Source organism: Trematomus bernacchii, unplaced genomic scaffold, assembly GCF_902827165.1.
Source record: "Trematomus bernacchii unplaced genomic scaffold, fTreBer1.1, whole genome shotgun sequence".
Lineage (NCBI taxonomy): Eukaryota > Metazoa > Chordata > Actinopteri > Perciformes > Nototheniidae > Trematomus > Trematomus bernacchii.
The window spans coordinates 9,624,894-9,652,626 of NW_022987803.1; the positions used below are offsets into that span (position 1 = coordinate 9,624,894).

Consider the following 27,733-nt stretch of genomic DNA (forward strand, 5'->3'; position numbering starts at 1 on the left):
AATAAGTCACATTTGTTTCCAAGCTAGACAAATTAGAGAATTTGAACTGGTGCTGCGCCGAGATACAACCTATTGTTGTGCAGTCACAAATTAATTATACAATAAACTAACTGTAAAAAGTTCAATAAAGCTACTTGGATGAATGCCCTCGGCTGGTGCTAATGGCGAACTACTCAGAGAACCTGAGGACGCCAGCGATACGCTTCATTATACCACTGTAATGTGATGAAAATAGGCTGCCAGCAGAGATTGTAATGATGAGTAATGCTCCCTGCAGCCTGTCACTGCAAAACTGGCAGGACAGATGCCTTTTTCTGCTGCGGTCCTTACAAACGGTATGAAAACCATATGTTTTGTTTAGCTCCTAATGTTAAGCCAGTTTCCCCGTGTCCATAAATCGTGATTCATCCCCATCAATTCCTGACTCCTCTCCGCTCGACCCCACTAGTTTTCATGATCTGCCAGTGTGTTTTATTGTGGCTGCTTGCGTATTCACGGGCATGTTGGCGTTATAAGGAAAAGGTTTTTAGAGCAGAGTTGAGTGAGTGGCAAAGGAGTAGGGCTGTGTTTTCTGTGTCATTTGTTTTAATCCCCCACAGGGAATCTCTCTACGTAATTACCTACGTTAGAAGGCAGGAGTAGAGGGACCATTTCTCATAACAAAACCAAAATTAAGAAGACTTGCACAGGGGGCAGACATATTGTTAAGTGGCCAGCTGAGTCTCTGGCATTGCATGGCTAACTGCTACAACCCAGGCCATGATAATGTTGAGCTTAAATTCCTGGAAGGCAATGAAGCGTTGCATGATTGCTATAACTTAAATGAAGCAATGCATAAACCTGGTGATCTCTATTAAATGTAAGAGGCTATTAATACAATAGGAGAGGAGAGAATGACTATAATACCACCGGATTATTATACCAAGCTGCAGTGTACACTAATAAATGAAGCGTGTCATTTTATTGGTGCCCAGATGACCTCAGGCTTCAACATTTTTCTGAGTTACAGTAGTTCAGCCTTACTTACTTTTGCTGTTTTCATAACAGAGGACTACCTTTGAGATCTATAAGGGACAAATATTAACTTTTAAATCAAGTGTGTCACAGCAGACGTCTCTCTTTTTATTACTCTAAATTAGGATCCTGTTTTTGTTTCTCAGCAAGTGTCGAGAGTCGCAGGAGAATATACTTGTCTTAATTTAAGGCACAGTGCGAACAGCAGATGCTTTCTTGGAGGTTTTAAAGGAAGAAGGAACTTGCAGTAAAATGACTTTGTGGGCATGAACCTGTGGTGACTGTGCAGTTTCCAGGTTCTTTTAACCGTCGAGGCGGTCCAAGACACAATATTTAACGCCTCACTTGTTGAGTGAATTACCCTTTTTCTATTTATAAAAAGAGATATTGTTCTTGAGACCATCATGCAAGGAACATCAGAGGATCTCTCCTCTGTAACAATCTCCTGCTCCACTAATAATGGAAAAAGAATGTCGCCAAAGACACGAGAAATCCATCTCCTAAAAGCCGAAGTAGGGTTGAGAGTGGGAGCCCGACGCACCGAATATCTGAAATCGCACTTAACGTCTCAGTCAGAGAGGCTGTAAATGGGCTCCTAATTTAAGCAGTCATCATTAAAGTTTAGAGCAACACGCAAATGCATACTATAAAAGTGTGAACGGGCAAATTCAAATAATCCATGCGCCTAAAGGCTGAGGTAAGCACACACAAGAATATGTTGACCGTGAAAAATACTACGAAAGCATCCCCCTGACTAATGACAGGACCTTTCTGTGGTACGGAAAAACACTGTGTCTGATGGCCTGAGCACAAACAAAGCCCAGACAGACACATCAGCTCTGGTCCATCCACGGTGACCTTCAGAGGCTGTGGCAGCCCCGGCTCTCCTGTGCAGTCGCATCAAAGCCACATCACTGACCCACTAATACCTACAAACAAAGACGGATTGTCACCCCCTGGCCTTGGTACAAACAAACAGCAAAACACAACAATTGTACACCTCTGTAACTGTTGCAGAGTGCCTCCGGGCAGTGTGCAGAGGGGGCACTGAGTGTTAATGCTTCACAATGGTCCTCTCTTCTTTTCTTCTTCTTCTGCACTACTCCTGTTGTCCGGCTACCCTTCCGCCACCCACCTGCCAACCAGCCCACCCCCGCGCTGCAGCAATGTTTGATTGACAGATCCAATTACGTTTTTTATTGGCCTGTCGCTCGCGAGGCGGGAAGGCACTTCATTGTCTCCCGAGCAAAGGGGAAAAATGGCTATTGTTCTCTTAGTGGAAAAGATGATGGCCACTATTCCAGGCGTAAACAAATGATGCGCGGAAAATCACTTTCAAACTCACACACGCACTATCCATTGCCAAAACACACACACAGTAAGTCATATAGTGTAACCTTGCGCTACAGGAGCTTTGATTCAGTAGCATCATGAGGCAAGAAATACAAAGCCGTGTCCAAAGATTCTCAGTCGCTCTCTAAACACTTTAAATATGGCATTACAGTAGGGAAAGTGGTAATTTACTGGTGTAATGTGCTAATGCCCTTTTATAGTCGAACACTCTCCCATACTCTCTATTTAATGCCAATCAGGAATGCATACCGCTTTGCCGCTATAGGAGTAAAATGAGATTATGTTGGCAGTTTGTTTGTGCGTCACTTAAGCATTACAGTATGTGTGGGCATGTTGTGTTCACGCTCCGTGTAAATAAGACTGATAAATGTAATTCCAGCGAGCAAACCCTCCTCCTGGCCCCGGCTTGGCACGAGGCGCTCCAGCAGTCCCACGTGACCCGCCACACACCGACATCAGTAATCAGGCTCGCCACAATCCAATTCAGGGCCGATCAATGCCTCCAACACATGCAGAGCCCCCCGGGCAGAGTGAAAGGAGAAAGGATCAGTCAAAGCGGTGGTGGGCGATACTGCAGACCGCCATCACAGACAGCCCCTTAGAAGACAGCTGCTGTACAGGGGACAAGCCCCTCACAAAAGACCCCATCCCAAGCTCTCTGAATGGTCATTCTGCTAAGCCACAGGCTTTGGACAGATATAGACGTCTGAAAGCCATTTTGTGGAGGTGAGATGGGTGGAATAAGCACATTTAGCTCAGCTAGGGAGAATAAAAGGCTGACAAAAGATCTATGGAGACAGAGAAAGACATGCGGTTATATGCCAGCTGTTTTTTTAAGAAGATGTGCATTGAAAGCACTTTAAGGTCAGATAATGTTATTAAAGTGGGAGTTCTTCCACCCACAAAAGGTATTACATTGCAATCAAACCTTGATTGAAATCTGGTGCCGGCACAGAGTAGTAGCGGGACGACTCCAGTGGATCTATATTAAGTCTCAGCTGGGAGGGAGGAAGATCTGATATCAGGAATGTGAAAATGTCCCACGGGGGGAGTTTGGGTTACATATCCACCCTTTCATCTGACATCAGCGCTTCAGTTGGATTTTGTGGTCAGGGGCCATCAAAACTAGATCATAGAAGCATTGGAAGTAGAATCAATAGCGTGGAGGAGCTAGGACAACGTGAGACTCAGCGGATTGATGCACCTGGCCTTCACACTGCCAAAGCCATTTATCGTCAGTAATTGACAGAGATAACTCATGGACGGCGAAGTGATTTGTAGCTGTCTGTTCTTGTGCGCATCAGGCTCCGGAGTCAGAAATGTGCTAAAGGGTAGGATGTAAGAGGCTGTTCAGGAGAGGTTTGTGTGTGTGCTGGCCTTTAGAGGCAGTCATTTCTTCATGTACAGAATGTACTGACAACTCGACAGGCCCTAGGCTGGGCAAGAGCCCGGCATATTTGTCGCGGTCTTGAAATTGTGTAAGGCTATTGGTGAATTGAAAGCCCTCATTACAGGAAGAATGTCTCTCTATTTCCACAATGAATAAATGGATCAGTCACACAAAGGAAATATACAACCAAACAAGCTATAACAAACCCGATCACACCTTTAGACGAGAGAAAATTGTAAAGAGTCCTCATGAACTGGAAATGTAGCTTTGATATTGAGTGGTTTAATGTTTGGTTTGCAACAAGTCCCGCAATATTGTCAACAAACCCCAATGAAAGATCAAAACCAAACAATTGTTTTGATGTATCAAAAGACCGATTTTTGTCTGTGATGCAGAGCTGCATTATTGTTATAAAATGTAAAAAACCCATAATCATTTTTGCATTGTTGAACTGAATTTCTTAAGTACAATAAACATGGGCATCAGTCCAACATACTGTGTCCTGCTCAAGAGAACTCTTAGTAATAAAAAAGAATCTGTATTAATCTGGAAAAATTCTGTATTTACAATTTTTTGGGTAACATTTGCTACATTTTGTAATCACTTAAACTTTATATTAATATGAAACTTTGAATATGTCACCCATATTTCAAAGAGAGCATACAGAAAAAACTATTTCGCTGTCAATGTCCGTGGACTAACACATGATTTTGGCCTTCTTTTGGGATATGGTAACGACAAGAAAAGTATTCATCCTCACCCTTAATGTGTGCTGAACACTGCATTAAATAAGAACTGTAACAACAATGTGTCTAACTGAAAAGTGTCCTTGTTACTCTGTCAAATCCAATGGACGCACTGTCAGGAGGTTTCATAGGGGCTGTTGCTTTGACAGAAAGTATTTTCTTTGAAAACATGACACACAAGCTTCACAGAGTAACAAGGCCAGCCACTCTGAAAATAAAAGTTGTGACTTTTAAATGGGATTTTTCAATGTTGTGAGCAACAACAAACATCATTCTATTCTCATCCATTGCATTGGTGTGGCAGCAGAATCTCAAAGCTCAAACGAATCATTTAAAAACGTTCTGCATGGCTAGATGTCAACGAGTATTTTTATTGTATAATTTGAATGAACTGCCTTATGAAGCAGGTATACGGGCAATGATTGGCTTTGGCTCATCCTGAAGGAAATACAAAGTCACGAAAGGGATGTAAAGGATTGAAAAAGAAAGAAGGGGGTGAAAATACATATTTTAATGTGATGAATAAAGCTGAATGTTAAATACATGCCGCTGCTCAGAGCAGTGATGCATACGTAGTGCTGCAGACAGACAGGAGCCGAAGAAGGCACACATTTTTGGGAAGATATATACTCTGCAGAGGGACTGAATAAAACACTGCAGACACGGTTTTACTTTCTCATAATAGAAACAGAGGCTGCAGGGTTTGGGGTTTTGCTTTGCACGGTGACAGACTTAATGCACTATTCAAATAAACATTTCTCTGAAAACTGTGAAATTCCATTAATCATTAATTGGCTCAAACGTTCATTCAGACATTCATAATCGGCTGCCGAGCTGTTGTGAGAGGCGATGTGGGGGGGGGTACAAGGCGAGGAGGCCTGGTGCCTCTGAAATATTGATCACACCTAAAAGAACCCAGAGGTCTAACACAGGCTATATTTCACACCTGAGAGAGCCAGCAACGGCTTCATCGAATGGACAGGAACAAAATGGCTTCCATCTCGCTTTACTTAGTGCTATTGAAGGTAATTGTTAGGGGTAATAGTGGCAAGTCCATTAGCCAGTTGGTTAATGTGCAGAAGTGCCAGCTAATGTTATCCCAGACTGAAGAGGAAGAGTCATTGCATTTTTAATACAAACACAAGCAGCAGAAGCGTTGCCGGGGAAGGTAATGGCTTTGACTCCTGCGTTCGGGCTCAATGTCAAACTCTGAGCTCCGCTCTTTGATCCTCTGCCGCAGAATATTAATCGCGCAGGGTCAGCCTTATCAATTATTTACAACCGCTCTTTCTCTATTTCCTGTTTGTCCGCTCTTGTGGCTGTAACTTGCCCTGACACTAATGGCGGACGACTCGGTGAAAACATTTATCAATGCTACCGCAGAGGCCTCTCCAGCTCCATACTATCACTTTCAGGCTTTTGGAACTTCCAGTACTGACACTGCACTGATTCTTATCATCACTACTATACTTTACTGCATGTTTCTTGGCTGCATTGTCTTAGAAAGAGCCACTGTCCCTGAAATAACCTTTGCTTGCTGCATTCTGTACAGCCAATGAATCTGAAGCTAATTTCAAGAACTATAGAGCATTGCTATAACAATATATTGTGTACTTCACCTTACCACAGCACAGTTTAAACGTTTAAACACTAAAGAATCTGGAGCCAACTCACGTACTTTGGCATTTTGTTACTTCTCTGACATATTTATAGCATTTACTTGTCAATGCATTTTTTAAACTAATTGTAATTAAAGTGATTTATTTCCCATTACCCTTTCCAGCATAGTCTCAAGAGAATAGCATTTCATTGTTGATTTAAAACCTAAAAATAAATATTGGATATTTTTTGTATTAAAGAGCCCCTGTTATGCTTTTTAGGGTTTCCCTTAGTGTGTTATATACGTTTTTGTGCATGTAAATGGTCTGCAAAGGCTAACATCCCAAAGTTTCTCTCCCCCCCCCCTGCCTGAAACACCAGTGAACCATTGAACTCTTTTGTGTGCTTCACCAACATAGTGACATCACTTTGTAACACTCGCGCTTATATTGCCTAGTGATCCAACACATTGTACATGACAGGCTCAGGGGCGGGACATTTCCCACACATCTCTAAGCTATTGACTAATCAGAGCAGACTGGGCTCTGGTTTCAGACAGAGGGTGAAAAGAGGTGCTGCAGCTCAGGCAGTATGAGAAAAAGAAAGAGCTTTTTGAACATTAAAGTATGGAAATATATAATAGTAGAGGCAAAAAATACAAACATGAACCTGAAAATTAACATTATATGTCCTCTTTAAAAAAAAGACACACATTTGGTTTACTAAAATGAAGGAATTGTGCATTTTATCAATCCAAACAGTAGACTGTATATGGCCCAAAGACGCAAGAATTCAACCAATAACAGTATCTATTTTGCACCTGTAACCTTCCGTCCTTAAAAATGGTATTACTAGATGTTCCAAAATCGTATTATAGACTGCTAAACACAAAAAAGGTAAGCAACACAATTTCTAAAGCACAGACCCATTTAAATATCACACTCAATTTCTGTATATAGTCAGAATACTACACAGTAATTATAATGCATACTGCGTAATTACAAGCTTGCTAAATCACAGAAGCGTGGTGAAACTTCAGCCATGGATTTTCATCTGCCTGACCTGCTGATACACGACTTAATTTGCACCTTTGAGCCAGCCAACGACAACATGTAATCAGACCTTCTGCAAAGCAAAGAGCCTCGGTCGCCCACACACAGAGAGCCCTGATTGTATCAATACCGTACTAGGACTGATGTTTTGCAACAGCTGTTAATAAGGTGTTAGTTTGATTGCATTTACTCTGTGTGCATTCAGATGTGATTTCATTTACCTCTGCACCAGGGTCCATTAAAGAAAAAGCCGCTTTTGTGTGACCTCACACTGCACCGTGTTGGGCCACATGGTCCCTGCGCACCAAGGGTCTCATTTAGTGGAGAAAAAAAAGAACCAATGAATGGGATTTGTGCTAGATGGAATAATATGCTGTGAAAGTCCATTAGGGACTAGGCTAATGAAATTGAAACAGCTTGGTGATCAAATTAGAATCTGTTCGGCAGATATTTAATTTAATGTGCTGCTGAATTTGAGCACTTTTCTTTTCGGTAGACCCAGAATGCACAATAAATCAAGCGGGGACACAATTCATCCCACGTTTTCTCTTTTCTCAATTTTTCCTCGAATGAATTACTTTCTAATGTCTGTATTTGCACACAGCATTCACTGCTTACGTATAAATAAATGCAAAAGAGTGTACACAAAGATCACAAAGTGACTTTATCGTTGACCTTTTGGTGGGTTTTTCCATTGAGAATTCAGTCACAACGCCATGCTTCGCTGCAGCTGCTTGGTAAAGAGTCACGGGGTGAAATTATTTGAATAGACACACAAAACATTTCAGCTTGTTTGAAGAGCTGCCCTCTGTATTTTGCACGCTCTCCTTGCCATGCCTGGGCCAATATGCAAAGCAAACCCACACTGGGAGAAAAGGGATACCAAATTCAACAGTAGCAGATAGCTGCACATCATCGTCCCAATTAACAAAATGGATGGTAATTATTGGAGGGAGAGATGCTTATTCAAAATCGGAGGAGGGGGAGAAGAAGACTCTTTCTAATAAAACGTGTTGGACGAAGTTGCCCTCTTATCTTGTGTGTGTTAGCCATAAACACGTCTTTGGACTGCAGGAGCATTGAGTGAGGAACACACAGACAGACAAAGAGACGGAGAAAGAGACAGAGGCTTCTCCTCCATCTGTTTATGTTCCCATAGTATTCTGGGCACGCACTCCAAGACGCAAACACACAGGCTGACAAATGTAAACACACACAATTGTGAATACACACACAGACGGTTGGCTTTTTTCAAAAATGTTGTCACAGCCCTTGTTTGTATAATGTCTGCACGCTGCATTCAAATTAGAAGTGGTAACACCCACATGCCCGAGAACAGGTGTTAAGATGCTAACGCTAATTTGGATTGCTAATGGCCGCCATCGACAGTGTTCTTATCATTTGACAACCCATGACAGGCTGGGAAGGTTAAAAGAGGGGAAGGGTAGGTTGTATCCCAATCACAGAAGATGACAAGGCAGGAAAAAAGGCTTCCTTTGCTCTTCACCGAGGGGGGGAAGTTAGGCCCCAATGGCGCCAAAGCTAGTTGGATTGCCCAAAAACACGCCGGCAGCAGAAGGGGTGGGTGGTCTGTTGCTAAGGGTAACCTGCCTGGGATCAAGAGCCTACCCTCCACTTTGCCTGCTGAGGTTTCAGGGATGAAGGTAGAGGCAAAGGATTGAAATAAGAGAGATGAAAGGATGAAATTGGACGTGTAGCTCTGAGGTGATGAGGAGTGAGAGGGAGCTGCAAAAAAATGATTAACTGAGAATAGAGTGCATTAGGTACCTCGGTCCCGTGCACACTTCTTTTTTTCTTTCTACTTTCTTTCCATTTCTCTACTCAAGAGGAGATTCATTTTATTTTGATTGGAGATCCATTTACTTTCAAATCCACCCAGTCTCTCTGTGATGATATAACATCGTAGGTCGCTCCCTCCCAATGAGCAGTGAAGTTGCCGATTGATGCTGTTTGAAATCGCACCATTTGAGGCGTAATTGCTTCAACGAGGAGAGATAATGATTTTGTAAGACGATAAAGTGAATCTCCAGTTCTTATAAACACTGTTATGATGGAGTTATATTGGGAAATTCTGGTGGTAATTTAATGGGAAATTTGTACGGAACACTCACTGTACCAGCCTCTTAAAACAAACTGATTTTTCATCTTTCAACAGTAATGGAAAGTAAATAAGTACATTTCCTGTCTTAGGTATGGGTTTGTGGCTTTCATTTTGTATTTCCACTTTATGGTACTTTATACTTTCACTCCACCACATTTTAAATATTGTAACTAGATACTTTTCTTATTAAGATTTTAAATACACTGCCTTTTTGGTTTGCAGCCCTTGACGAGAGAACTGTATACTTAGCGCCCTACATTAAGTAGTATGTTTCAGACGTCTATTATTTATTAGGAGAGTTTCATTTAAACATCTGTTCCAGGGGGCAAAGATGTGAAACTAGTATTTCACATCAAATATCAAATATTAAAGGATGAATACAAATGTGTGTTAGAGAACTAGAGCTCCAAAGATTGATTGCTTAGTTGCCATCCATTAAATTGATCACCAATTGTTTTGATAATGAATTCATTGGTTTGAGTAATTAAGAAAAAACTCTCAGATTTCAGCTTCTTAAATGTTTATTTTTTCCTAACTTTATTTATTTTTGTACCATTTTCGCACATTTTATAGCCCGAACAACTAATCGATTGCCAAGAAAATCAGAGACCACATTAAGCAAAACATATTTTCTTTTCCTTCCTGGGCAAAACTTATTTATTTTGAAAGAATTGGGCAGAAAGTGCCATTATTGAAGTTACATATGGGGACTGAGCTTTACGGTGGCCCCTTCCTGCGCCATTAATCCGATAATGATCCACCAGATTCACTTTGAGTGTGTTCCTCTAAGGCTACATTAAAGAACCCCTGGATTGAACTACTGTATAAAAAGTAGTTAACACTAGCTGCATCTTGGCCTGCTGCAACAGTACAATGGTTCTCATTATACATTCACATAAACATCCAAAACAATATAAGTTACATTCGACAATATTCTGCCGAACAGGACGTTTTCTTTTGATGTTTTCGATCTATTTTGTGTACAGAGGTGGGAAATAGTGGAGTACAAATAATTTGTTACTGTACTTAAAGGTGGGGTAGGTAATTTTGGAGAAACCAGCTCGAGTGCGCTAGAATTTGAAAATACACAACCGGAAAAAATCTTCCACTTCCTTACAGAGCCCCTCCTCCAACACACACGAACGCGCACATGACCAATGAGGGCACGAGATAAGTTTGTGCACAGATGGAAGGCTGACAGGCAGGTAGGCCATCCAGTTATTTTAGCCGGGCCGGCTGATTGGTCGTGCTTTTTACAGTACTACGGCTTCCACAGATGACATTTTTGTATGAATTTTTTGTCAAAGCACTTCAGATATTCATTGCTATCGGGATGTTAAGAGCATTCCATGGAATATAACAAAAAGTGTATCTCGAGCCGGTTTCTCAAACTTACCTACCCCACCTTTAAGTACATTTTTCTGGTATCAGTACTTTACTCCACTACTTATTTTTCTGACGACTTTTTACTTTTACTTCTTACATTTTTAACACAAATACCTGTACTTTCTACTTCTTACATTTTCAGAACAGGTTCTTTACTTTAGTTTTAATCTGTGTTTGGTGGCGTGATCATTATTATTTAGAGTCATTGTGTGCCTATTGATTTTAACACGATCCGTGTATCCATCATTTTCCTGGTCTTGAAAACGTTGTCATGTTGCCGTTGTTCAGCATGGAAACATTCATTAGCTAACAATGACATTATTGTTCTATTAATATAAAGTGAGGTCAGTTACTCTATAAAACAGTTGGTAGTTATGGGTACTTTTTACTTAAGTACATTTCGATGCCCATACTTCTTTACTTTTACTTGTGTAAAGAAGTTACAGTACACGAGTATCTGTACTTCTACTTGAGTAAAGGATGTGTGTACTTTTGCCATCTCTGTTTGTGTATAATACTTTTCACTTGGACACCTAAAGTGAACTGTTACATAAGTAAAGGATCTGAACAATTCTTCCAGCCCCTTCTTCCAGTGACAAGCACAGGTCTGTTGCCTGGAGAGCTCTTACCGCGCGGTGACCTCGGGCAGATATAATGTAAAGTATGAATGAATACCTGAATGGGCATAATGTAGCAGCGCCTCAGAGCTCTCCTGCGGCGATGCCTCAGAAGCCACACTGGGCAACATATGCCATCTCCGTGTGCATGACTGTCATGTCAGCTTGATACTGGTCAGCACTCCAAATCTCACTTTTGCATTTCCAATTCATGACCACATCCGGCACATTACAGCTGTGTTAAATCAACCAGAACGTGCTGAGCTCCCCGAAATGCATAAAAAGATGATCTGATGATTGATTAAAGACGTTTTTAAAGCTTTTGTTTGACCAATTATTTGGCTTTACCCTGCGTTATGGAGCGATATTGAAGTTATCAGCAGGGGATGGAGTATAGAGTATTGTATAAATGAGATAAGATGATTGTTTTTCAGCGAAAAGTTACATTTGGGAAAGGGTTACACCAGGGTTTTTACAGATAAGTCACGCTATCAGACCCCTCGCTGTTAGGAAGCACGGGGCGTCTCAGCAGCTGTCACTGCCGCTTAGAGTTTCTTTCATGTGTGTTTTGAGTCGAGGTGATATATAAGGCACAGGGGGAAAGGAAATATGGCAAGAATGAACAAACAAAGTAAACTAAAGTGGCCGTGTTTAGGAACACAAATATGGAGGCAGAGGAAAGGGCGCACAGAAATGGAGACATGAATTGCCAGCGCCTAAAATGGCTGAATAGAACCGGAGGAAATCTAGGTCGGTGGTTCTCTCCCTCTTCAAGGAATACTAAGGAAAGTGCCCCATTTCCTGAATTCTTTGGACACTTTCAGGGCAAACTGTCGTCAAACTGAATACCACACTTGTGGATATTTTCAAACCTTTTGTGAAAAAACATCATGTAGTATTATTCATGGTTTTTGCTATTCACATAATAGCAAATCTTCTTACATCCTTCCTTGTCAATTATTCTGCATAATTATTTTTCTCTCGCAATTTTGAAAAAGGCATTATTCTTTCATTAAATTAATTGGCCCAAAACTAATAAAGCACAAGCCCATTTTTTTTTTAAAGGCAATTTTCTTTTCCCATAATATGAAACTGCTAAAAAGATAAGTGCATATCAAAGGCTCTGCAGATAGCACTCATTGCCGCTCTCACATCAACATGGCTGCCTGCAGAGCGGAGGCATGAAATCTAGGTGATTGGAATGCAAGGAGATGCCAATGTAATTCAGAGTAATGCCATTAATGTTAATCAGAGGCTGCGGATGACTGACTAGGCCGATGTCTTCTTGCATGTTAGGCGGCGTGCATGCATTGCTGATATGCGCCGCCTGTTGTAAGCATGTCAGAGTGCGCGATCAAAGAAGCTGATGCGTTTATCGTCGTGCTTTTATCTAGCTTTAGAATTCCACGGGTGGGAAGATTGTCATGGTTGCCGACAAAATGAATGGCGTGTGAAAAAACTTGAGTGATGAGTTGCCAATCCTGAGCATGCATTTCCCCCCCAACAGTATACAAGTGAAATATGGTCCTAGAAAGGTGCGTTGGCATATATATCTTTATCTTTTTTGTCTCTATACGGCGATAACGACGTGGAGGTTCACAGAGGGCAGCGGAATAGCGCTCCGGAGAAAGTGACAAATATATTGTCTATCTAGCGAGACAGTGGGAGGTTGTTTTTAAATGTCAAAGCCACTCTCAAGGTCTATCTCGGGTCAGCGTGAGTCGCTGCTACTCAACAAGGAGACTCATTGCTGCGTCACACACACATAGACATACACACACGCAAGCCTCAGCCACCTTGAATGCTCAGAAGCTTTTTAACAGCATCGACATATTAAAGGGTGTCTGAAGAACAGACGATTTTTGTAAGGGAAGGTGAACTCAAAAAGGGGAAAAGGCTATCCAGATCCGGAATAATTTTTTAACACAATTTTCTTGAGGTCTTCCTTGAAGCGTGCCTTCACATATTTCCTTTTCTATAAAGACTAAGCTGAAGAATAAGACACAAAGAGGAATGAAAAACACATAACTGCAGAAGCTTTCAAAGGCAATTTCCCCTCGCTAATGTCGAGCGAGCAATCCCTACTCTGGAGGAATTAGGCGAGATAGAAAGGTTGTTCACTCTAGTGCGCATAGTCTCAACGAAAAAGCCAAAAAAACAAACCCGTGACGAATAGTTCAGATGGCCCCTCCTGTAAGACCTAAACAATCTTCAACAGAGTGAAAGAAGGCGAGATTGGGAAAAGGAGAATGAAAAACACCTCCTGCTGCTGCCTTCTCCATCTGTGTTCACCACAGTGGATCAAACATTACTCCACTAACTCTTTTTGCTTTTCACCCTTCAGGTCCCCTGTCACACTAACAAAACCGCCTCCATCTTCTTCTCTCACCAAAGCCGTATGGAAACTAGGTGCTGCTCCTCATCCTCTGCCTGCGGAGACTCTGGCACATCTTTTACCAAGTATAATGTATCATACCATGGATTTACTTAATCCTAATGTACCTCATTTATTTCCACTTCAGGTAGTTGTCAGTCATTTTGGGGGGAGTTTATCTGTCATGGAAAGCGTCCTTACACTATCGCCCCTGGGGGGGGGGATTAGCCACACTGCGCTAACTCTCTACCTCTATCTTTCCATGGGTTTCCTTTCTCTCTCCATATCTTCAGCACTTCCCATCAACATTCCCTTTCTAGCTGTCACTGTCTCTGTCTCATTCTCCCCACCTCTCCCTGCCCCTTAACGCCCGCTATTTGCCAGGCTTCGCTCCACTGAGCCAGGACTGTGAACAGGTTACAGTAGTCGAGGGGGGGGGGGTGCACCAGGGTCAGTCATGCGAGGTACAGATGGGCCTCCTTGTCCGTTCGAAGACTGTTGACACACAGGTCATAGCATAAAAATGCACCATGTATCTCAATCTGGCCTTTTCTTCTGACAGCTAAGCTAGCGGAATAATGTCAGATGATGCTTCGTATGGTGTGGAGAATACACGGCATGTCACTGTCAAAGAAAAAAACAATCACTTTCTCCTCAGCTGCTGGCATGACTTTGGTTTTTAGCTTACGGCTAATAGCACTCCTCTGCAACAGCTTTGCTAATAAATAGCCATTCATGAAACGTACACTACAGGCAGTGTCACAATAATTGCACAAAACCTCACAGTAACCGTACAGTTACCAAAGAGTCTGTGGGCACAAGAAGCTCAAATAAACTAAAAACCAAAACAATGTTTAATCTCATCCCTGCCAGCTCTGCAGAAGACATTTTTGCATAGTACATTTTATAATTAGAGTGTTATCCAACTTATGCCATCCCCAGAGTGGCAGTATTGGCACACGAGAGGAAAAGGGCCCTTAGCGGCTTTTCCGAGCAAAAGGCATACGTAATGAGTCATGAGGTCCCTCTTCGCTCCAAATGTCAAGAACCGCTGTCCAGGCAGAAGCCTGCTGAAAAACGGCCAACACATGCGCAGGTTAGGGCAATTCAACACTGCATAAAAAGCTATTTTTTTCTGTGCAATTGCATCATGTCTATGTCAAGCCTGGTCGTTTATCAAAGAACACGCAGGTCTTATTTGAAAGAGAGTGAAGATATGATGTATTTCCAGTAAATCTGCATGGGGAAGGAAGTCTGTCTTGTCCATCTCTTCTTTGGTCAGTCTGGCATGTTCCAGCAAGATGAGAATACATTAAAGATAATGTGGGAAGAATGAATTAACCATGCCTTCAAAACCAACTTAATCAAAGGGGTCTTGTGAATTTCACAGGCAGGAATGGAGGGCGGGTTCCGGCAGGTCAAAGAAGCGGTGCTTTCACCCATGTCCATTGTCTTAACATCTGTCACCTTTGTGCTGACTCATACTGTTATGGCTGTGGGCTTAGATCTTCCAGAGGGCAGGATGAAGGGGTGGTTATAAGGCAGGAACAATTTTACGACGACTTTACTTGATGAGCCTTGACCTCAATCTCACCCCTTATCTGCATATATAAGACATAGACCATTTTTCAACCTCAAAGGGATTCATATTGTTTGGTGATGTGCTCCAGCATGCTGGCCATTTAGTATTGTAGTTGTGTTCAGTTAGATTAAGAAAGGAACAGTGGAAATTGACAGTTAACCTCTTAAGCACGGCGGTCCCCCCATTGGACCCCTCCCACCGTTTTGTTTTCGAGATAATGTCTCAGGGCTTCTTAACATTTATGAAACTATTAATGTGTAGCACCAGATTAACGGGAAGAATCTCAGCTAACTGAAGATATGAACCATTTTTACCAAAACAAAACACAAGTCTCATAAGAAGGGTCTAAATGACCGCACTGCGGCACACAATTCAAGATAAAGATACCCTTATTACTTATCGTAGCTGCACATACAATATATCCGATTAAAGCTGAGACTCCACTGATTATTTACGTATAGTATCATCACTGAGCGATCCGAACTTGCGACAGGGGAAGCAAACACAGACATCACAACACGTACCTTTACGGAGCTTTTACGGCAGATCGTCTCACCGTAGCTGTCAATTAGGTCAAAAGACGTGTTCAATGGCATTAAAACGAAAAAAAAAAAAAACTACAACTGTTGATCCATAGGTTGATAATGTACCTGTGCCTTTAAAAAAATTATTTATAATCCATAATTCCATTTTTTATGTAAAAATCGGAGCGGAAAAGTTAGCTCTGGTAGCCACCAGAGTGTATGCAGCTTCCGGTTTTGGTAACGCGTCACTCTCACTCCTTATTTGTTAACGTTTTGGTGTGTATATAACTTTCCCTCGATTCCATTGGCTCTAGCGGTTATAAAGAGATTTCATTCATCAACATCGAGCAAGGGGGGCCAGAGATAGGTCAAATCCACCCAAATGACCCCAGAAGTGGGGTTTTTTGGCTAAATCTCTCTAAAAAGGTCAAATATCACTTGTTTTGCATCAATCTTGATACAGGGTACTTATTATATGTTGTACTTTGGATTCCTAAAGCTTTTAGTCTACTAACCCATCATCCAAGGGTAGTTTTCACTATAAGTAAAAAATAATATTTGGACGGACACTATAATTTACAGTTTTTTACTATGTAAAATCTGAATTTTCTTTAAAATAAAAAACATCTATATTGATTCTGACTTTTCTACATCCAACTCACAGGTTTATCATTACTTTGAGAATAAAGATTATTAATTTAACCCTTTTAGAAGGGAAGATATGGTCATTTGTTCTGAGAATGTCATTTTCGAGCCTGAGACCTGAAAAACAGGCTCAGGGCTTAAGAGGTTAATACTGCCTGGTAAACGCCAATTAATACTGGACAACTCCAGTTCTTACATCAAATGTCTGCAATTCATTTGATTTATCCTTGGCGATATCACTATGAAATAAACTATTTGTTGATTATATTCTGTATCAATAATCTAAATCTGCAAATCACCTTAAGTTATTAAAGGGCCTACATATAGTGGAGCACAACGTCCAATAGTTCCATCACATATTTATTGAATTTGAAGCTTGAAGGCAATTTTGCATATATAGCACATTTTTGCATGATAAAATGACAGTTACATATAAGTTACTATCTAATTCTAAGGACATTATAACGATGGAACTTTTGGAAGCTCCAGTGCAGAAACAGCAGAAAACACAGAGGAACTCTCTGACCACACAGGATCACACACTGATTGAATATGAAAGTATAGGAGTAGATCTTTCCTTCGATTTTCCTTTGCTTGAACTCATGATCCCTAACCTCAAAATGACCCTTTTCAAATGTCATGAACTAGACAGAATAAACTTGACTCCAGGTATAACCGTCATGCCATCAGGAGAAAAAGGTCATAACCCCATTGGTGGACCCAGGCTCCCAATCAGAGGGGATTCTATTGGAGGTTGTGGCCTCTACAGGAGCTAGGTCAGACCTGACAGGAAGTGTGCTGAGTCTTTGTTGGGGCACAGAAGGAGAGCTTTACAGAACTGGAGCTCCCACTAAAAATAGAAAATGTGTTGTTTCGTTTCCACACTAGAGAGACAGAGGAAATGGCTGAGGGGCAACGAGAAGCAGAACAAAAGATGTTGAGATGGAAGACTTGGCTGTCCCGCTCCCTGCCCAGAACGTTTGAGGATCAATAAAACTCCAAGATATACCCCATATAACCTTCAGTGATTCACTGCTTATAATAATTCTATACATAAGAGCCATCCAGTAGGAAATAACTCCCATCCCTATAGATAGGTTTTCTGATGATCCCAGCATCATAAAAACTGATATAGTCTTCTTTGTCTCCTTGTCAATAGAGCTTTGTCATGGTGAGAGTCAATAAAGGGAGGATTAAATAAATACAAACTCGCACTCGGTAAAATGCACAGGTACTCACTTTCACATTTTCACTCCATCTGTGAAGGAGCTTTGCACTCAAATTTGATCCCCCTCAGTTTTATCAGCAAGAGAGGGAGAGAGAAAAAACAAATTCTTGCCGTCTCTTAATCCTCCATGAATACATTTGCAGTGTGCATACGTACGTGTGTGTTGGGGAGTCAATCTGCCACACCGTTATTAAAGGCAGAATCTTTTTTTCCGCCTTCTTTCTGCTAGATTTATTTTCTAATGTTGACGTTTATCACTTGAGCAGGCCCGCAATTCATCACCCCCCTCCCTCCCCTTCGTGTCGATAATCTGAAAAGGGAGTCAATTTGCTAAAATGTGAATCTCTTTCTTTTATCTGGTTTAACTCCCCCCCTCGCATCTCTCTCACATTTCTGTCTTCCCATCTGACTGAGAGAGGAGCACAGAGTGGCTGCAAAAGGTAACGCCAAGCCTTGCGGGAGGATTTAGGAGTGTCTCTGGAGCCAAGATGGCACCTAGCCTTGTGTGTGAGACACAACTCGATCGATTCCAAATCCCTCTGATCCTTCATTAGGTGCTCTTCACAAGCTGTCCCGCTCATCACTCAAGCACTCACAGCATAGCATCTGGAGCTGGGAAATTATTTTAAAAAATGCTGCTGCTGCTGCTGACTGGAGTGAGGGGCTTTGATCTGAGAGAGCATCTGTCGCCATCTAAGAAAATGCAGCTACTTAAAGACTTATTATTATGGTTTGTTGGGAACAGTGTTGGGCAGTACTCCCTCCCCACAAACTCAATGAACTGGAGAGCTGCTGATAGAAATAGCCCAACATGTAATCCTCCCAATCAATAAACATATATATGCAAATAAATGCAGGATCTGTAGGCAAAGGGAAAATATATTTGTATTGGAAGCATTCTGGTTACCGTTTTTAGTCCGAGTAGTAATGACCAAATTAAATTAAATAACTTAATAAGCATTTTAGTGGTGCTATGACTCGTAGATTTTGTACTCTTTCACAGAACCAGGAGTTCCCCGTGTCTCAAGTCTTAATGCTAAGCTAAGCTAACTGGCTAACAGGTGACTAACAGGTGACCGACATGTCTTTTCACATTTTTTCATCAGTATATTCCCTTAAACCAGGGGTTTTCAAAGTGTGGGAAGGTGAGCCTCCCCTCAGAGAACATAAGAACAGCCGCGCCCCCCCTCCCAATTATTATTAGGGTCTGAGACCAGAGGTCGGCGAAGACTCTATTGCAATCGCTCGCACAGCGAGCGATAAACCTGCGAAACTCACTCAAAACAGGGAAAACGCCCGGCAAAAGCACAGAAAAGGTTCGGAAATCATGACGGCAGATAGTCCGCGCGAACATTATTGATCGGTCCGATTATTATTATTATTATGATTATTATTTTAGAACATTGCGCGCACTTTTGACCCCCGCAACATATGTGAATACTCACCACATTTTGCACGCGCGTCAGAAGTGGTGAAAATTGCAATGTTTAATTGGTTCCGGAACTTTACGTCAAAAATTGCGTAGGCCACGCCCACTTCCGTTTTTAACGTAACTCCCCAAACTTTAACTTTCACGTAAACGAACGAAACGCGCTACGTATATCTAGGGTGCGGAGACAAACCAAAAAGCCTCTTGGAGGGGTATAAAATAACGTACAGCAAGTCGGCCATTTTGAATTTGGCGTCGGAAAAACGCAATTTATCGCGTTTTTCATCCTCCGCACTTTAACGAACTCCTCCTAGGGACTTTATCCGAACGACTCGAAATTCGTCGGGTAGCGACATGGGCGACAAAACGATATCAAGGAACTTTTTTTCTCCTTATTACACTCACCCCTACTTTAGTGGGAACAATGAGTCTGCGTATTTGATGCACACAGGCGGATGATGCGGGGATGCAATGTAGACAGGAATAAACGCAGATCATTCTCTGGCTGCAGCCTTGACCGATACTTACTAAAATAAAAATAAAGGGCGGTGCCGGCCGTCAGCGAACCGAGCCGGCCGTCAACGGCCCGCTGACGACTGACCGTTCTGTGATTCTCCAGAACACACAGATGGCCAGTCCGCCCATGCCAGGACCGGTCCATGAAAATCCTATCTTCAAATAATCGTGGTCATACTTCCTCCGTTTTCTGCCAGACGCTGTCTCCTCTCTCACTTTAGGTAACTTCACTAAAAATCGGTCCATGTTGCTGCTCGCATAAAGTTAGCTGAAGTTAACTAGCTAGATTTCACTGTTTCTCGTTATTTTTTTCTCCCGCTGCGCCTCCCCTGAAGCTCTCTGGTGCCCCCCTGGGGAGACGCGCCTCACACTTTGAAAACCGCTGCCTTAAACTATACTGTAATTCATTTGTAAGCATCTGAAACAACAGCTGCCATGGACTTTCTCCAGTTTGTTCCCCTAGAATAGATTACTTCCATACCACAATATCCCAAATACTATCCTATAATGGCATTTTTCCAAATCATTTTAGTTAGAATAGATGAATTGCTTCTCCATATTAGCTTTCCAGTAATTCAGGAGTATCACAATCTAGCTAGCTAACCCCCTGGTAAACTTACATCTAGAATAAGTAGATCAGTATCAGATATCCATAAAATGTGTTATTTGCTGATACTACATGTGTTGAGTACAGACGCTGCGCCAGTTGTGTGTTGTAGCTTTGAAAGTAACAGTAATTTAGGCCTAATTAATTATTTCTGCTGTTTAGTCATTATAGTCAAAATCTAATGTGGGATAATAAATGTTTTAATTTATTACATTTTTCCAATTTGTCCAGCACTGATTAGGACTACTGTCCTCAGTGTCTGATGACAATACAATGTACAGTGACTGTCCCAAATGTAAAATGGCTGCCACTAAAATGGCCACATTCTATCCGAGTATAACCTTGGCCTCCATCAGAAGCTTTTGTACAAAATGTTTTTTCGCACTGCAGCTGAAAATCAAACCGACTGACCGATCTGCGCCCAATCCAGCAGTTAGTATGAAAACAATAGTGCTGAGGCAGTGTAGCAGAGAGAGAGATAAGAAGGAGTGAGAGATAAGCAGGGGGGGAAGCTGGTAGCTGGAGAATTGGGAGGGGGGGTGGCATCAGAGTGAAACAGAAAGGCAACACATAATTTTGAATTCACAGCCAATGTACTGAGACCTATCTGAGCCAAGTTTGTCTCTGATCCTGCTCTGAATTCTAAAATATCCACATCTTCCTTTCTCCCCCTCAACTCTTTTCCTCCCACCTCTTCCAATTCTTTTTTCTCCCCCCCCTTCTTTTCGATTCCGCCTATTTGTTCTACTTTTGGATGTACACGATGCTCCAGTGTCTGTGTCTTTCATCTCCCCCTTTTGTCTCTTCATCACTGTTAGAATGGGATTCATGTCCTACCATGAAGCTGTGAAAACACCAGCATCCCCCAGGGGGGGGGCTGTCAGAGAGCAAAGTAGAGAGGCAGGCGCACTGTTTGTTGTACCTCATTGAATTTTTCATCTTAATCCATGAAATATACATTGCCGAGGCTGGGGCTAAGGCCAAGGACCACATGGGTACACTGCAATAATGTTGCTGTGTTTGTCCTACTCGAGCCGTTATTACTTCCTGTTGCTCTGTCGAAATGTGTGTGTGTCAGAGGGTCTGCTGAATAAACTGCACCCCCCCCGCCCCTCCCCCAAAGTGTCTTTTGTTGACAGGGATGACTGACAGGCGGACATCCCTGAAGAGCCCTGGTATCAGGTTTGTAGTGTCAGTGTCAGTGTGCCGGGGTGTGAGCATTTGTTGAAGGAGCCTGTGGAAGTGCGTGTGTGTTTTATCTGTGTGTTCATACTTCATACATGTTATATGGCCATACTGGAGAGAGAAAAAAAGTGAATGTGGGCAGGTGTGTACAACAATGGAGGGAAAACTAAAGAGCGTGAGCGCTTGCGGTACATATGTTTCTGTGTATCCATGCAAGCGCTAATTGAGACAATACAAGACACAAAGAGGATTTCCCTGTAATGTGCATTTAAGTGTGTCTGCGGATCTTTTTCTGTGTTTTCAGCTGAGGCGTAGGTGCTTGTCGAAGTTGTTAATTATTAATCATCACAGGCAGAAAACTCTGAACCTCCCTTCTGATTATTCCGTGTTACCTCACGAACATCAGTGACAATACTTTAACAAAGTAACATGCTTATTATTACCTCTCACGTTCATTACTGTGGGGGAAACTTCTGAAGCAATTGGAGTCAGGACTCAGAGAGACACGAGGAGAGCTGGAGCTTTCATGGCAAACACTGACGGTTTATTTGGAGCTTCGGCCGGAGAATTCACACGACATGTCACGGGCCACGGGCTGACCACACGGTAGAGATGCCACAATCAATTCTGAAGAACCCTCCTGTGGCTCGAGGTTTTAACTAGTTCAGAGTGTAATAATCAACATTCTTCAATAGATAGACTAAACAGCTGAGGACACTGAATCACACTTGTTGTCGCTTATGGCTCGGGGTCATCTACACCCCGAGAAGGATGTGTTCCAGGTGTCCCACAACAATAACTATCTCTGACCGAGAGTTGCCCGGTCATAAACTAGCAACATCAACAATATGCTAGGGCAGCCCCTCCTTATGGGAGATAACGGCTGCTCAAGGTCAGCTGCGTCAGAGGGCGAAGGAGGACATGCAGGGAAAATTATTCCCCAACAATTACCCTTCGGCTACAAAGTGTGATGTCACTTATTTTGTGAGAACAGAGATTTGACTAATAATATGCATTATGCATTTCACACAAGTCTAAAATACAACCAGGCAAATCAGACAACTGCCCTAGGCCTCAAACTCTGTGAGACCATTCAAGCCCCCGGTTCAGTGCATGTCCATTTGTTGTAGTTATTAAATAATTGCCAATTTATTGAGGATGCTGCATCATTTGATCCTGTGGCCATAACTTTTTGAGGGGCACTGTGTCAGAATCTACCTAAAATACTTTTGCTATTATTATCGTTTGCTCTGTGTTGACACAGGTGCACGCTCCTTGAAAAAAATAGGGATATTGAAATTCTCTTACTAACTGACACACAAGATAATTGTGGCTAGGTAGCCATATCCGATTATAGTAGATGGGATGGACCTATCAGATAGGCCTGATTGGTATCACTGCCAATAATAACACTATTAAGCACATTGGTGTATTGGTCAGATTTCAAATTCATAATACAAATCAGTGTTTATAATAACCAGTTCAATTCATTTTAGCTTACAAAAATATGGTTCCATTGAATTTTATATTTGTTCACGCTCAATCCCCGCTGTGGCGTCCCCCTTTGATTCCGACCTCAGGACCATTTACGCGTGTCATCCCTTCGGTCTCCCCCTTTCAAATCTGCCTCTATAATTAAGGCACTGGTGGCCAAAAAAATATTCTTTAAAAAAAGACACCTTGGCGTGTCTTAGTGTGAGAGGACAGGTGTTACTAATAAAATTAACGATGGCTCTGTGTAAGTGTCACAGTAAGCCATGACAGTGTGACAGTGAGCCAGCATGCAGAATACTATGACCCTTAAAATGTGGCCCACATTTAATTTAGCCTTGTTAATTTTAATTATATGCACCTCTGCTATTCCTACTGAGACATGACAAAAAAAACAGTCTTGTGTAAAAAAAAAAAGGCTTATCGTGAGTGAGCTACAGATTTAAATTGGATTGCTACTGGGTATTGAAACCTAGAGTTAAGGTAATTGAATATTTATTGTGATAGTAAAACACGAGTACTGTTCGGAGGATGTAAATAATATACTCTGCTGCAGTGGTGGAATTACATTTGTATTTAAGTAAACTTAAAAATAAATAGATTGTCCAAACACTTAATGACAAGTAAAATACTGCAGTGAGAATGGTACTAAAGTACAATTATTTAAGATACTACGAGAATAGTGCGGAAATCTTAATATTTGAAATGCTGGTAAATAGCAAATTGGCTGTCAGTTAATGTTCCGTCAACGCACTCATTGTTTTAAGTGTATTTTATGTTTATGTTTTGCCGCATAAAACATCCTAATTTAAACGTTTTTAATAGGGTCTGTGTGGAAAAAACAGAATTAACTGAAGCTGTAAAATAAATGTAGTAAAGTAAAAATATAATAATAATGGGATATCAAAACAGCAAACCCCTCACAGGTTAATCCGGCAATGACTACACAAATATTTGACTTACACTGATTACAAGATCATTTAGTTACCTGCGCATCTGAGGCTATGTTTTTTATTGGCTGTAGGATTACAGGAAACCGCAGTTTAGATTTTCAACAACATGGGCCAAAGAAAAATCCATTACATTTGTATTATATTGCCAAATTTGCAACGACCTTAAGATTAGCAGAAAAAACAAATAAAGAAATAGGTTTGCATTCATTTGTACAGAATTTTATAAAAGAACAGCTTAGCCAATTCTGTCTGGTCCTTCAGATCTAATTGTTCTGATTCTTGAACCACTTTCACAACGTTAAAATCCCATTATAAAAGCACTATGTTATGTTTCACAGCTTTCATATAAGTGTCTTACTGTAGCATGTAAAGGTTAACCCCCCCCCACACACACATTGACTCACCATCTGGCTGCTAGTATGCCGGTTAAGCTCAGCTAGCTGTGAAAAGTCATTATGTCAACTGAGTCACCTCCAGAAAAGGTTATATAATCTGGTATTATATATTGACCTCATAAGAAGAAACCTGAGTCAATCATACTGTTGGCATGATAATCACAAAGTAGTTATTAGTTTGAATTACCGCCGTATAGTGGAATAATAAAGTCTGTTTTATCACCTGGAAGATTGGAATAATAAAGCCGTAGGGATGAAAATGACTGTGCCGTTCGGCTTCAGAGGAATTCTTATTTATCAACAAAGTCACAATAATGCTGAATGCGTGTACTGCATGCAACTAGTTGTGAATACAGCTGCGAGGTGTATTTTATCCCAGCCCTTTATTTCCGTGGGGGGAATCAGAGTCGGGAGGTAAGGAAATACAAACTCAAATAAGAAGCTGTAATGTTATCAGAGGCCATGAGCCATAACCGCGATAATATCTATCTTTCCCTGCCGAGGTAGGGTAACTCGATAGAGGCAATACATTGTCGGCCATATACGCGCTGATGCACACAGGTACACATCAAACATCTTATATTAAGTCTGTCAGAGGGAGAGGGAGAAGGAAGGGAGGGAGGGAGGGAGGGGGGGGAGGGAGATGTAGAAACAAGACAATGTTCGACATAAACACATTCAGACAGAGAAGAAGCTGATGGATGGATGGGACCAGACAGGATTGAGTGAAGAACTAGATGAATTATACATCGCCATTAATACATTAAAATATACATGCTTTAGATTTTGTATGCATGTAACGTATGTAGAAGTGATGGAAAAAAATAGATAGTCTGTGCAATGCAGCTAGAACCATCCATTCATCTCATCTTGTGTCTGAGTGTCTGCACTCGGCTTTTCAATTATCCAGGAGCCGCACCTTTTTTTTCCCTTCCCTGCCGGTGAATTAGCATGAGGGGGAAACTCAAGTGGGTAATGGAATTCCGTGTGCCATCGCTCCATTACAAAATAAGAGCCTGATTGGTTGTCAATCAGATCTCCAGGGGATGGAGACGGAAGTGTGGATACGTGTGTTAGCAGGAGAGGGTATCTGGAGCACCCTTTGGGGGAAGTTTTATGAAGACTATTATCACCAAGAAAAGGGCTTTTATTCGGATCTTAAACACAACTATAACATTTTGACTGCTGATGGGATTTTCAGAGGGACATTTCAAGCGCTTTAACATCTTTCTAAGTGAACTTCATTTGAATAATCTCTGTTCAACTTGAAATGTTCAAAGCAACCGAGTAATAAACAAGACACTACAACGAGGAAAAGGGTAGAGTTCAAACAAAAGCAGCTCTGTTTCGAAGAGCTTAAATGTCATGTTATTCATAAACTAGCAAGGCGCGTTTTCATTAGAATGACTTTCAGTGCTGGAATAAGTACGATTTTATACTTAAGAGAAGTAGCTAAAATATTCTGTTAATAGTAAAAGTCCAATTTCCAACTTCCTTAACACAAATATGATGATTATAGTACCAAAGTAAAAGTACTAACCACTAAATGAGTGTTACATTTGAAGGGCACATGATAGTCAGTACTCTACTACTAATCAGTAGTTAACAAAGTATCTACAGTATAATGGAATATAGGGGTATAAAGTAGCAGAAAATGCTAAGTAAGTACCTCAAATGTATTCCTAAATAAAGTACTTGGAAAACAATTGAATAATATGATACTAATATAGTACTTTGAAAAGAGCCATTCTGCATAAGGACTTGTATTACTTGTCATACTTTAGTCTAGTACATTTTGATAATTGTACTGTCTACTAGTTTAAATGCGGGGCTTTTACTTCTTATACATTTTTACACGGTATTTGAATTTTAAAGTAATAATCTGACTTCTTCTATTTTTGATTGCAAAACTTGCAGAGTTTTATATTTTGTGAGGTGTCTCGCAGTTATTTTCTCCCTTAATTAGAAACCAAAAGAGCTGCCAGACGTGAAACCTGACGGAGCATTCGCACTTTCAGCTCTGCCTCACTTGCAACTTGTCACCTACGGCGTCTTTCACAGGAGTGAGTTTGTCTGGGATCACTGCAAACGTTACCACTCTACTGAAGTGTTCAAACAATGTCAGAGAGAGAAGATAGGGTCTTTCTGGAGGCGGAGGCACGTAGTGTTGTTTCATGTAATCAAACATAGACCGGGACTTTCCAACACACTGGTGGATAAAATGGATGATACCCTAGTCACAAGGTTGTGTCTTTAAAGAAATTGCAGGGTCTGATCTGTTTCTCCTGAAAACACTGTGTCAGTCATGACAAATCAACCTTAAAGAGAACATATTATGCTCCTTTTCTGGTCCATATTGTTATTTTCTGCCTCTACTGGGACATGCTTTAATGTAAAAGTGCTTTCTTTTTCAACTGTTTCTCATAGGAGGGCTAGCTGGCCAGCTGTGTTGTGATTGGTCATCTGCTTAGAGATGTCCCGACCCTTACGGCCCGTCCACACAGCAGCGTTAAAAAAATCTTGGAGGTGGGCGTATCTGAAGCTTGGGGATTTTTTGCGAGCAAGGCACCAACAACCAATCACATGAATCTCCCGCCCCCGACATACGAAGCAAAAAAGCCCGAAGTAAACTGGATATAAACTCCCCAAACAGGCGAAAACATACTACTGTCTCTGCCACCTCCCTCCATGCCTGGCTCCTCCGGTTTGTATCCCGGTAGGTAAATAGGGACTGGTCATAAAGCACCGGGTGATTTGCTACCGCTAATTTCTCCTCCATTTTTTGGAATATGAGGAAATGACCTGCGGTATGTCTCTCCCAGCATACACGCGGTTTGATTGGCTAGCGCTTGAACTGTCAGATTTGCATACACGGGATTTGATTGGCTGACGCTTCCACCTCAGCTTTAAAAGTTGAACATTGCTCAACTTTGAATCCTGAAAATCCTGAAAATCTCCGCTCTGCTGCCCACAATGCAGTTCAGCGAAAAGTGAGGCAAAGTGACGTCACCCCATTCAAAGTGAATGGGCAGAAGCGTTCCAAGATTTTTTAACGCTGCTGTGTGGACGGTCCGTTAGCCTATCACGTACCAGTGTTGGAGTGCTAGCCAATAGAAGTAGAGTGTAACATAGTGATGTCAAACCCCAAAACTACTAAAAGAGCCTCTTCGATAAAATTCACTATCGTTAATGTCTTTCAAGCAGTAAAGTGTCTTTAAAAGAGTTTTTCATGATGTTGTCGAGATGAGATTCATAAGGATTTCTCTCTGTGTGTAAGTGTGTGTTTGTGTGTGTCTTGGGTAATCTTCACCTGCAGTCATCTGCAGTCCCTAGTGAGAGAGTCTGTGAGTCACCACCGGCACATCTAGCCCACGGCTTAAGAGTCTTTCTGTCATGGATTTAAGCTTACACACATACACACACTTTCAAATGAAAATACCCCCCTCCACGCACGCACACACACACACACACACACACACACACACACACACACACACACACACACACACACACACACACCACACA

General features: G+C 41.6%; 1 protein-coding gene across 2 annotated transcripts in view; it reads right to left on the reverse strand.

The window, feature by feature from the left end:
• The window catches only part of LOC117498559 (neurexin-3b-like), a 314,909-nt gene that overhangs the window by 46,555 nt on the left and 240,621 nt on the right, over positions 1-27,733 (reverse strand). The gene's annotated exons all lie outside the window — the stretch shown is intronic.